The sequence below is a fragment of the Schistocerca nitens genome, chromosome 4, assembly GCF_023898315.1.
Source record: "Schistocerca nitens isolate TAMUIC-IGC-003100 chromosome 4, iqSchNite1.1, whole genome shotgun sequence".
Lineage (NCBI taxonomy): Eukaryota > Metazoa > Arthropoda > Insecta > Orthoptera > Acrididae > Schistocerca > Schistocerca nitens.
This window is the reverse complement of record NC_064617.1, coordinates 600,122,455-600,132,006: the sequence shown is the minus strand read 5'-3', so window position 1 is coordinate 600,132,006 and position 9,552 is coordinate 600,122,455.

Genomic DNA, 9,552 nt, shown 5'->3' with positions numbered 1-9,552 from the left:
GAATTTTCCTAAACATTTTTGTACCATCTTTCATCGATGAACTGAAGTATTTCTTCTATTACCATGGTTTCTTCGCAGTTACCTTCTTTGTACCCATGTTTTCCTTTCCAACTTCCATGTTTGCCATTTTTAGAGCTGTCCGTTCCCTTTCAACTGTACTGCCTAATGGGCTATTCCTCATTGCCGTGTCTATAGTCGTACAGAACTTCAAGCGTATCTACTCATTTCTTAGTACTTCCGTGTCCCACTTCTTTGCTCATTGAATCTTCCTGACTAATCTCTTAAACTTCAGCCTACTCTTTATCACTACTAAATTGTGATCAGAGTCTATATCTGCTCCTGTGTGCGCATTGCAATCCAGTATCTGATTTCGGAATCTCTGCCTGACCATGATGTGATCTAACTAAAATCTTACTGTATCAGCCGGCCTCTTCCAGGTAATACCTCCACCTCTTGTGATTCTTGAACAGAGTATTCGCTATTATTAGCTGAAATTTATTACTGAATACAATCAGTCTTTCTTCTCTCTCATTCCTTGTCCAAAGCCCATATTCTCCTCTAAACTTTTCTTCTGCTCTTTCCCCTACATCTCTATCCCAGTTGTCCATGGTTATTAGATTTTCCCCTCCCTTTATGTAGTGTATTATCTTTTCAATATCTTCACATACTTTCTTTCTCTCTTCATCTTCAGCTTGCGACGTCGGCATGTATACATGAACAATACTAATAAGAGCAACGTTACGACTGAACTGCTCACAGTAACATACTCTCTGCCCTACCTTCCTGTTCATAACGAATCACACTTCTGTTACACCATTTTCTGCTGTTGTTGATATTACCCTATACTCATCTGACCATAAATCCTTGTCTTCCTTCCTTTTCACTTCACTGACCCCTACTGTATCTACATTGGTTGCATCTCACTTTTCAGATTTTCTAACTTCCTGCTGACATTCCATGCCCCGACTCGTTGATTATTCAATCTCTTTCTCAAGGTTACCTCCCCATTGGCAGTCCTCTTCTGGAGATCTGAATGGGGGACTACTCCCGAATCTTTTACTAATGGAGATATCATCATGGCTTTTATTAATTTCAGGCCACATGTCTTGTGGATGCACATTATGTGTCTTTAATGTAGTGGTTTTCATTGCCTTTTGCATCCTCATGCCGCTGATCATTGCTGATTTTTTCGCAGAGGTGTGCGTGTCCGTAGTACCACTACTAATAAGCGGTTCTCAACATTTCGTGCTGATACGTCTGGGTTGACAAGCCCTCTTATCTGTGGAAAGGTAGGTGTAAGTTCCGCCATTGCCGCCAGCATAATATGACGATCCTGGCGGGTGTCTGTGCTGCGTAGACCTCCAGAACCTCTGGCTACTTATACCAGAATCGTTGCACAACTGACGCAGTCGTTCAACTAGTGCGGCAATTCTCCGAAAGGACTATCCCGCCACTTTGAAGCCCACAATCTGAGCCCTTTCCAAATTGCTTAGTTGGTTGTAAGAAGCACGAATGGTTCTCTTTGGCATTGTTGCCTCTTGCTTCGTACGTTGGCACCACAATGAGCCTTCTGGCTATGAGCATTCAGCATTAAAAGGTAGATACAGATGATGTTCTGGTAGGTATATCACTACGCTATCTGTTGGCGGAGGAAGTTGAAACATTTATCAGTATATCTACTGTCTCCAGGTGGCATATGGCGCCATCGGATCAAAATCGACGTCATCTCTTCAGGTATACTAATTTATTTTCGGCACTATATATGTTGGATATATACGGTGTTCGGTCCGCAGCTCGTGGTCTCGCGGTAGCGATCTCGCTCCCCGAGCACGGGGTCCCGGGTTCGATTCCCGACAGGGTCAAGGATATTCACCTGCTCCGAGATAACTGGGTGTTGTTGTGTTGTCTTCATCATCATCATTCATCCCCATTACGGTCGGAGGAAGGCAACGGAAAACCACCTTCATTAGGACCTTGCCTAGTACGGCGGTGTGGGTTTCCCGCATCGTTCCCCTACTCTCTGTCAAGACTTCATTTCCATTCCATAGGGTGTTCGGAAATTCCCTTTACAAACTCTTAGGACTTGCAGAGGGGAATAAGTACACAAGATATTATAATATTGTGAATAGGAACCCGTGTCCGGAATGGTACCCCTTCCGTTCTACGACAGTTTCAGTTCAGATATTTAAATCATCCGGTTCTGATTGAAGAATTCAATTAGACGTGACGTAGTACGATTATTAGGTAACAATTCGAACGGAAACGTAACGAAACAAGGTTGCTAAAACAGTCAAATCAGACCCTCTTCATCCGCCTAAATTTACAGTTGTTATTTTATTTGAGCAACCAGTTTCGGCGCTACATTACGCCATCCATCTTCAGGCCCTCTGACAGATGTGAAGGAAGAATCCCACCTCTGGTCCAATCAAATAGGGGCCAGCTTTCAGTGACTGGTATCCGTATATTTTTGACAGAGCGATTCCTTTGATCATCACTTGCCGACTCAATTGCTGATGATCGAAGGTACCTTCAGAATTGTGTAGACGCCATTCTTCTGAAAATAATAGATTCTACACGCGAGCTTGAATAGTCTTTTGGTCTCCACTTCTCCAATGACATTATAAATTCCGAAGGAATGTGATCCATTCATCCTGCCTTCTTTGATCGCAGTGCTTCCTAAGCTCTGTTAAACTCTGTTACATAATCCCCTAGGTCTTCTATATGTTCCTCTATCACGTCATCAAATATTTCCTCCCATCTCGTAGAAATCAGCAGTATACTTTCCATGTGTTCCGTCTCTCTTCTGCGTCTAACAGAGACACTTACAACCTCAATGTTGACACCTTTGCTTATAATTTCACCGAAGGCTATGTTCGCTTTTCTATATGCTAAACTAGTTATCACAAGTTACCTTTTACCCATGTAACCTTAGTTTATATGAACTTCGTATTAATAAGGATTTATATAGTGTGCAGAAAGTATAGTTTCATGTCTTCCATAATATTTCCTTTCGAAGTATCACATGACCAAACGTTTACAAAAAGCATAAATCTAATGCTATACGTATTTTAGGACCCATAATATTACTTAATGAGTGGAAAACCAATGAGGTAAATAATTTGAGGACCCAGTTGACTGAAGAGAAAGTGGATACTGACTCCCATGTGTCCCAGTGAAATTGAGTGACCGAACAAAGAGCTAGCATTGCTCAGATGAAATACAGCTGCAAAATGCCCTGTGTAATCACATTAATGTGAGCACCTGGTAAAAGCCTGGAAAACGCCTTTTGGAGCGCGGACCGCTCCGAGACATGCAGGCAGAGAGTAATTGCGGTTCTGGAAGGTACCGTGAGGAAGGTGGTATCATGCCGACTCGTTTTCCGTGGCCAGCTTTGCTAAGTCTCTCCGTTGTGGATCCACGTTGCGAGCAGCTCGTTCGAAGTGGTCCCACTGATTCTCGATTAGGTTTAAATCAGGGTAGTTTGGTGGTCCGGGGAGTATAACAAACTCTTACTGGTACTCTTAAAAAGGCGCACGCACACTGCGAGCTGTGTGACACGTTACACAGTACTGCTGAGAGACGCCAGCGTGCCGACGAAAAACAGAGTGCTCGTAGGGGTGGACGTGGTCCGCAAAGATAGATGCATACTTGCGTTGATCCATTGTGCCCAGTGGATGACACAAAAACATTCAACAGATATAACGCTCCTTCCTGTTTGGAGGGTGTTTGCTTTCAGACGTCTCACGCCGCACACACCAACGGCCAGCTGCCCGATAGAGAATAAAAAGCGATTCATCTGAAGAAGCCGCCCTGTCGTCACTCAGTGGAGGTCCAGTTGCGGTACTGGCGTGCAAATTCCGGCATTCGTCGCCGAAGAGTGTGTGTGTATGAACCGGGCGCCCGCTGCGGAAGCCAATACGCAGCAACGTTCGCCTAACAGTCGTTCAGGGGACACTGTTGGTAGCCCCTTGGTTGATCTGGACGTTCGGATGTCTACCAGTTGTACGTCTATCCACTCGTACACACCTCCATAGCCGTTGTCAGCGCCGTTATCCATGGCCCGTGGTACACCACGGTAGCCTAGATGCCAGTTGTGGACAGTACCGTTATGTCATGCGCTACATAACGTACTTTAACCATGGCGGCACGCGAGCATTTTACAAACATAGCCGTCTCGGAAACGCTTCTACACTTGGCCCGAAAGCCAACGATCATGCCATTTTGGACATCAGGTAAATTCGCTCCGTTTCCACATTACGACAACGACAGCACTGTTCCCTGCGACTTAGATACTGTCGACTGTCAGTGCTGCCACTTGCTGTCATTGTCTACATATTGACGTTGACGTCGAAAGTAAACGGCGTTCATACGCTACTGGCCATTAAAATTGCTACACCAAGAAGACATGCAGATGATAAACGGGTATTCATTTGACAAATATATTATACTGTAACTGACATGTGATTACATTTTCACGCAATTTTGGGTGCATAGATCCCGAGAAATCAGTACTCAGAACAACCACCTCTGGCCGTAATAAAGGCCTTGATACGCCTGGCCATTGAGTCAAACAGAGCTTGGATGGCGTGTACAGGTACAGCTGCCCATGCAACTTCAACACTATACCACAGTTCATCAAGAGTAGTGACTGGCGTATTGTGACGAGTCAGTTGCTCGGCCACCATTGACGAGACGTTTCCAATTCGTGAGAGATCTGGAGAATGTGCTGGCCAGAGCAGCAGTCGAACATTTTCTGTATCCAAAAATACCCGTACAGGACCTGCAACATGCGGACGTGCATTATCCCGCTGAAATGTAGGGTTGCGCAGGGATCGAATGAAGGGTAGAGGCACGGGTCGTAACCCATCTTAAATGTAACGTCCACTGTTCAAAGTGCCGTCAATGGGAACAAGAGGTGACCGAAACGTGTAACCAATGGCACCCCATACCATCACGTTGGGTGATACGCCAGTATGGCGATGACGAATACACGCTTCCAATGTGTGTTCACCGCGATGTCGCCAAACGCGATGCGACCATCATGATGCTGTAAAGAGAACCTGGATTCATCCGAAAAAATGACGTTTTGCCATTCGTACACCCAGGTCGTCGTTGAGAACACCATCGCAGGCGCTACTGTTTGTGATGCAGCGTCAAGGGTAACTGCAGCCATGGTCTCCGAGCTGGTACTCCACGCTGCTGCAAACGGCGTCGAACTGTTCGTGCAGATGGTTGTTGTCTTGCAAACGTCCCCATCTGTTGACTCAGGGATCGAGACGTGGCTGCACGATCCGTTATAGCCATGCGGATAAGATGCCTGTCATCTCGACTGCTAGTGATACTAGGCCGTTGGGATCCAGCACGGCGTTCCGTATTACCCTCCTGAACCCGCCGTTTCCATATTCTGCTAACCGTCATTGGATCTCGACCAACGCGAGCAGCAATGTCGCGATACGAAAAACGCAATGGCGATAGGCTACAATCTGACCTTTATCAAAGTCGGAAACTTGACGGTATGCATTTCTCCTCGTTACACCAAGCATCACAACAACGTTTCACCAGGCAACGCCGGTCAACTGCTGTTTGTGTAAGAGAAATCGGTTGGAAACTTACCTCATGTCAGCACGTTGTATGTGTCGCCACCGGAACCAACCTTGTGTGAATGCTGTGGAAATCTAATCATTTGCATATCATAGCATCTTCTTCCAGTCGGTTAAATTCGGTCTCTGTTGCACATCATCTTCGTGGTGTAGCAATTTTATTGGCCAGTAGTGTGTTAACGTGACTGGTCAGTGTATCTCCCGTGAATAAATCGAAGAACCACGTAACTTATAATCACAGAAAAATTATGCAGCCGATAATTATTTCACCACAATGTTAGACGATGTCACTTCTATGTGCCCATTTCAAATTACAAGACCAAATGTCTGTACTAAACCGTTCAGCACGTCCAAGCAATAGGAAGCTGGGAAGCAGCAAGCGGAAGCGCTGAGTGTCCACCAGTCACCTAGCCACGTTAGCATAGCTGATTCCACGCGCCAAGGAATACCGTTACCGGTTAGAGATCAAGCGATTTGCTCATGAAATGCTTCTACGGTTTCGAACCATAGATGAGGAAGGTGGAAGAGTGACTATAGGTTCTTTGAGACAAACCATAGGCAATTACTTGAAATCTCCAACAACCAATAAATCATGATTATTAAAATTATTTCCCGTACGCTTCCTATGTACGTGTTTGTGAAGTAAAGGAAAGAGAGGCCTATTGTCTCATTGTTCGTCACGAAAGGAATATGTATGTATACATGGTAGTAAATGAAATGAAAAGGTACCTGTTAATCAGAATGGTGAGACTTATCTCTTTAAATGTTCATAGACATATATCAATAGACCGCCACTGATTTCTCTCCTCTGCCAACCTTTTCATTTCAAAGTAGAAACTGCAACCTACGTCCTCAGTTATTTGCTTGATGTACGCCATCCTCTGTCTTTCTTTACAGTTTTTACCCTCTAGTACCACGGAACTTCTTCTTGTCAGTGTTTTCCATCTCCCTCGCCGATTCTGCGGAGAAGCAATTCATTCCTTACCTTATCAGTCCATCTAAATTTCAACATTCGTCTGTAGCACCACATCTCAAATACTTCGATTCTCTTCTGTTTTACCCAGAGTACCATACAATGCTGTACCCCAAAGGTATATTCTCAGATACTTTTTGCACAAATTAAAGCCTATGTTTGACCCTAGTAGACTTCTCTTACTCAGGGATGCCCTTTTTGCCAATGCTAGTCTGCTTTTGATATCCTTGCTCCGTCTGTCGTGGGTTATTTTGCTGCCTTTGTAGCAGAATTCCTTAACTTCATCTACTTCGTAATATCTAATTCTTTTATTAACACACTCTCAGTTCTAGTTTCTGTTACTTCTCTTTAATTTCATGTTTCTTCGATTTACTTTTAATCCTTATTCTGTACTAGTTACAACATTCTGTTCAACAGGCCCTGTACTTCTTCTTTACTTTCACAGTGGGTAGCAATGTGATCATCGTATCTTATCACTGACATTCTTTCAGCCCGAGTCTTAACCCCATCCTTGAACGTTTCTTTAATGTCCGTCTTTCCTTACTTCGATATATAGTTTGAACAGTATGGGCGAAAGACTTCATTCCTGCCTTATACCCGTTCTTGATAATCCACTCTTATTTTTCCCTCTTGACTCTTGTACACATTGTATATCACCCGCTTTCCGTTTATCTTCCCCTTATTTATCTCAGAATTTCGAATATGTTGGCCCGCTGTGCATTCTCAAACGCTTTCTCCAGGTCGACACATGAAAGTGCCTTGATTTTTCTTCAGCTTTGCTTCCCTTATCAACTGCAACGTCAGAAGTGCGTCTCTGGTGCCTGTACCTTCCGTGAAGCCAAACTGATCGTCATGTAACACACAGTTTCCTTCCCCATTCTTCTGTATATTATTATGTTCAGTAAGTCGAATGCATGAGATGTTCAGCTGACTGTGAGATAATTCTCGCACATGTCGGATCTTGCTCTCTTCGGACTTTTGTGGATGATGGTTTTCCTTCTCCGATTGACAGATGGTATCTCTCTAGAATAATTCATTCTACACGCTAATGTGAACATTCATTGTGTAGCACTCTCACCCATGATTTTATAATTTCCAAATGAGTGTTATCTATCCCTTCCCTTTATCTGATCTTAAGTTACCTAGAAGTTTCAAATTCCTTTTAGAGTAATGGATCCACTATTCTATTTCTTCCCTGTAGACTCTTATACTTCTTCTGTCACGTCATCAGACAATTCCTCCGTTCATAAAGGCCTTCAGCGTACTCTTCCCACCTATCCGCTCTCTCCTTTGCCTTTCACAGCATGCTTAATGTACCGCCCTTGTTTTTAAAATCAGTGAATGTTGTTTCGAGTTTTCTGCATGCTGGTCAGTCCTGCCAACAATCATTTATTTTTTAAATTTATGTAGTCTACAATTCGCTGAACTGGTAGCAGATGAAGCAATTGGAATGCGGAGAAAATCAGATACCAGTAGTCCTTCCTTTATTAAACCATTTTTTACGCCTTCCGGCGTTAGCCGTCATCATAATCCTGGTTAAGATACAAGCGAGACGATTACAAAGTTACGTGGTTGACTTGCAACGAACATAAGTAGTTGGGCCTGACCGACTCTGGCTGCGGTATGGAGGGGCATTTAGTCAGCATACCGCTTTCCCAGTCGTACCGGGGCTCTTGAACTTCGAATCACTACTAATCAGTTGAGCAGCTTCTCGATGGTCTCATAAGGTTGAGCGCACCCAATGTCAATCATCCCACCAAGGAAAAATCCCTCGCAACATCGAGAATCGAACTCGGGTCCCCCACATGACAGTCAGCCGCCCTAACCACATTTTTTCTTTTCTTTTTTTGTTTTTTTTTGGCTTTTTTTCTTTTTTAAGTTTATTTTTTTTTATTTTTCTATTGTAATTGTAAATTTTTCCCTACCAACGTTTTTTTATATGGAAAAAGGCGTCGTTCAGTTACGACAAACAAAAGTAGAATGTACATCCGTAGCAACAAAAGAACAAGAGTTCCTTCTAAACTATGAAATAGAATTCGAAACTAATAGTATGATGAGAGATAATAAAGAAAGAAAAATGTAACCAAATCCCGCACGCCAGTCCTTGTGCATGGCTCATCTGCGTACCGATTCCATGTTCCAAATTGATAAAACATTTCGCAGCGTGTGGAGTTTCATGACGGCGGTCATCCTCTGCCCGGTACTCCCCAACTGTGAGGGGGGTTATCGAAGACACTGCGCAAATAGTTCGCAAATAGTTGTCGGTATCGGGGTGTACACTCAAGTGTGCTATGACTGTCCTGGAGAAATTGCCAGTAATCAAGGACCATCTCCTCATCATCTCGAAAGAGGTAGTATATGGACATGCCTTTAAACCATGTGAGAGCGTGAGTCTTCGCAGGTGGGAACAAAGGAGGAGCCGTGGCTCAATTGTGCGAGTCGCGATACGTAGGTAGCAGGCGAGGATCTTCTGCACTAGCAGCCATACCTCTAACGCCGATCCACATGTTAAACGGTGTTCGTCAGTGTCCACGAGGTGGCAACGTGGGCAAAGGGGGGAATCCGTCATCCCAATAGCGTGCAGCCTTTGTCGTGTTACAACCTTCCCGTTCACCACCTGGTACCACGCGGCTCGTACCCGCGTGGGGAGGAACGGCTTCTGGACCGCTCTCCACACTGCAGGCCATAGGGTGGTCGGGCTTTTCCTCTCAATCACATTGCGAGGGATGGACCTTAGCAGCAGCCTGTAAACGTCTCTCGCCTTGGGAGTGCGAGTGTTGGGGAGGTCTGCGTGCACGTAGCTATACTCAAGAATAAATGCCGAGAGGTGCGAGAGTGAGGGTGTAATGTGCGCAATCGTGACAGGTGGCAGAAGAGACGCCGGCAGCAATTCCTCTAACAGACGTCCCGTAAGGGAAGCATCTTTGTGGGTCCACAATTTCATCATTGTGCACAAGTATAACGCTGTAGCTCTCGCTC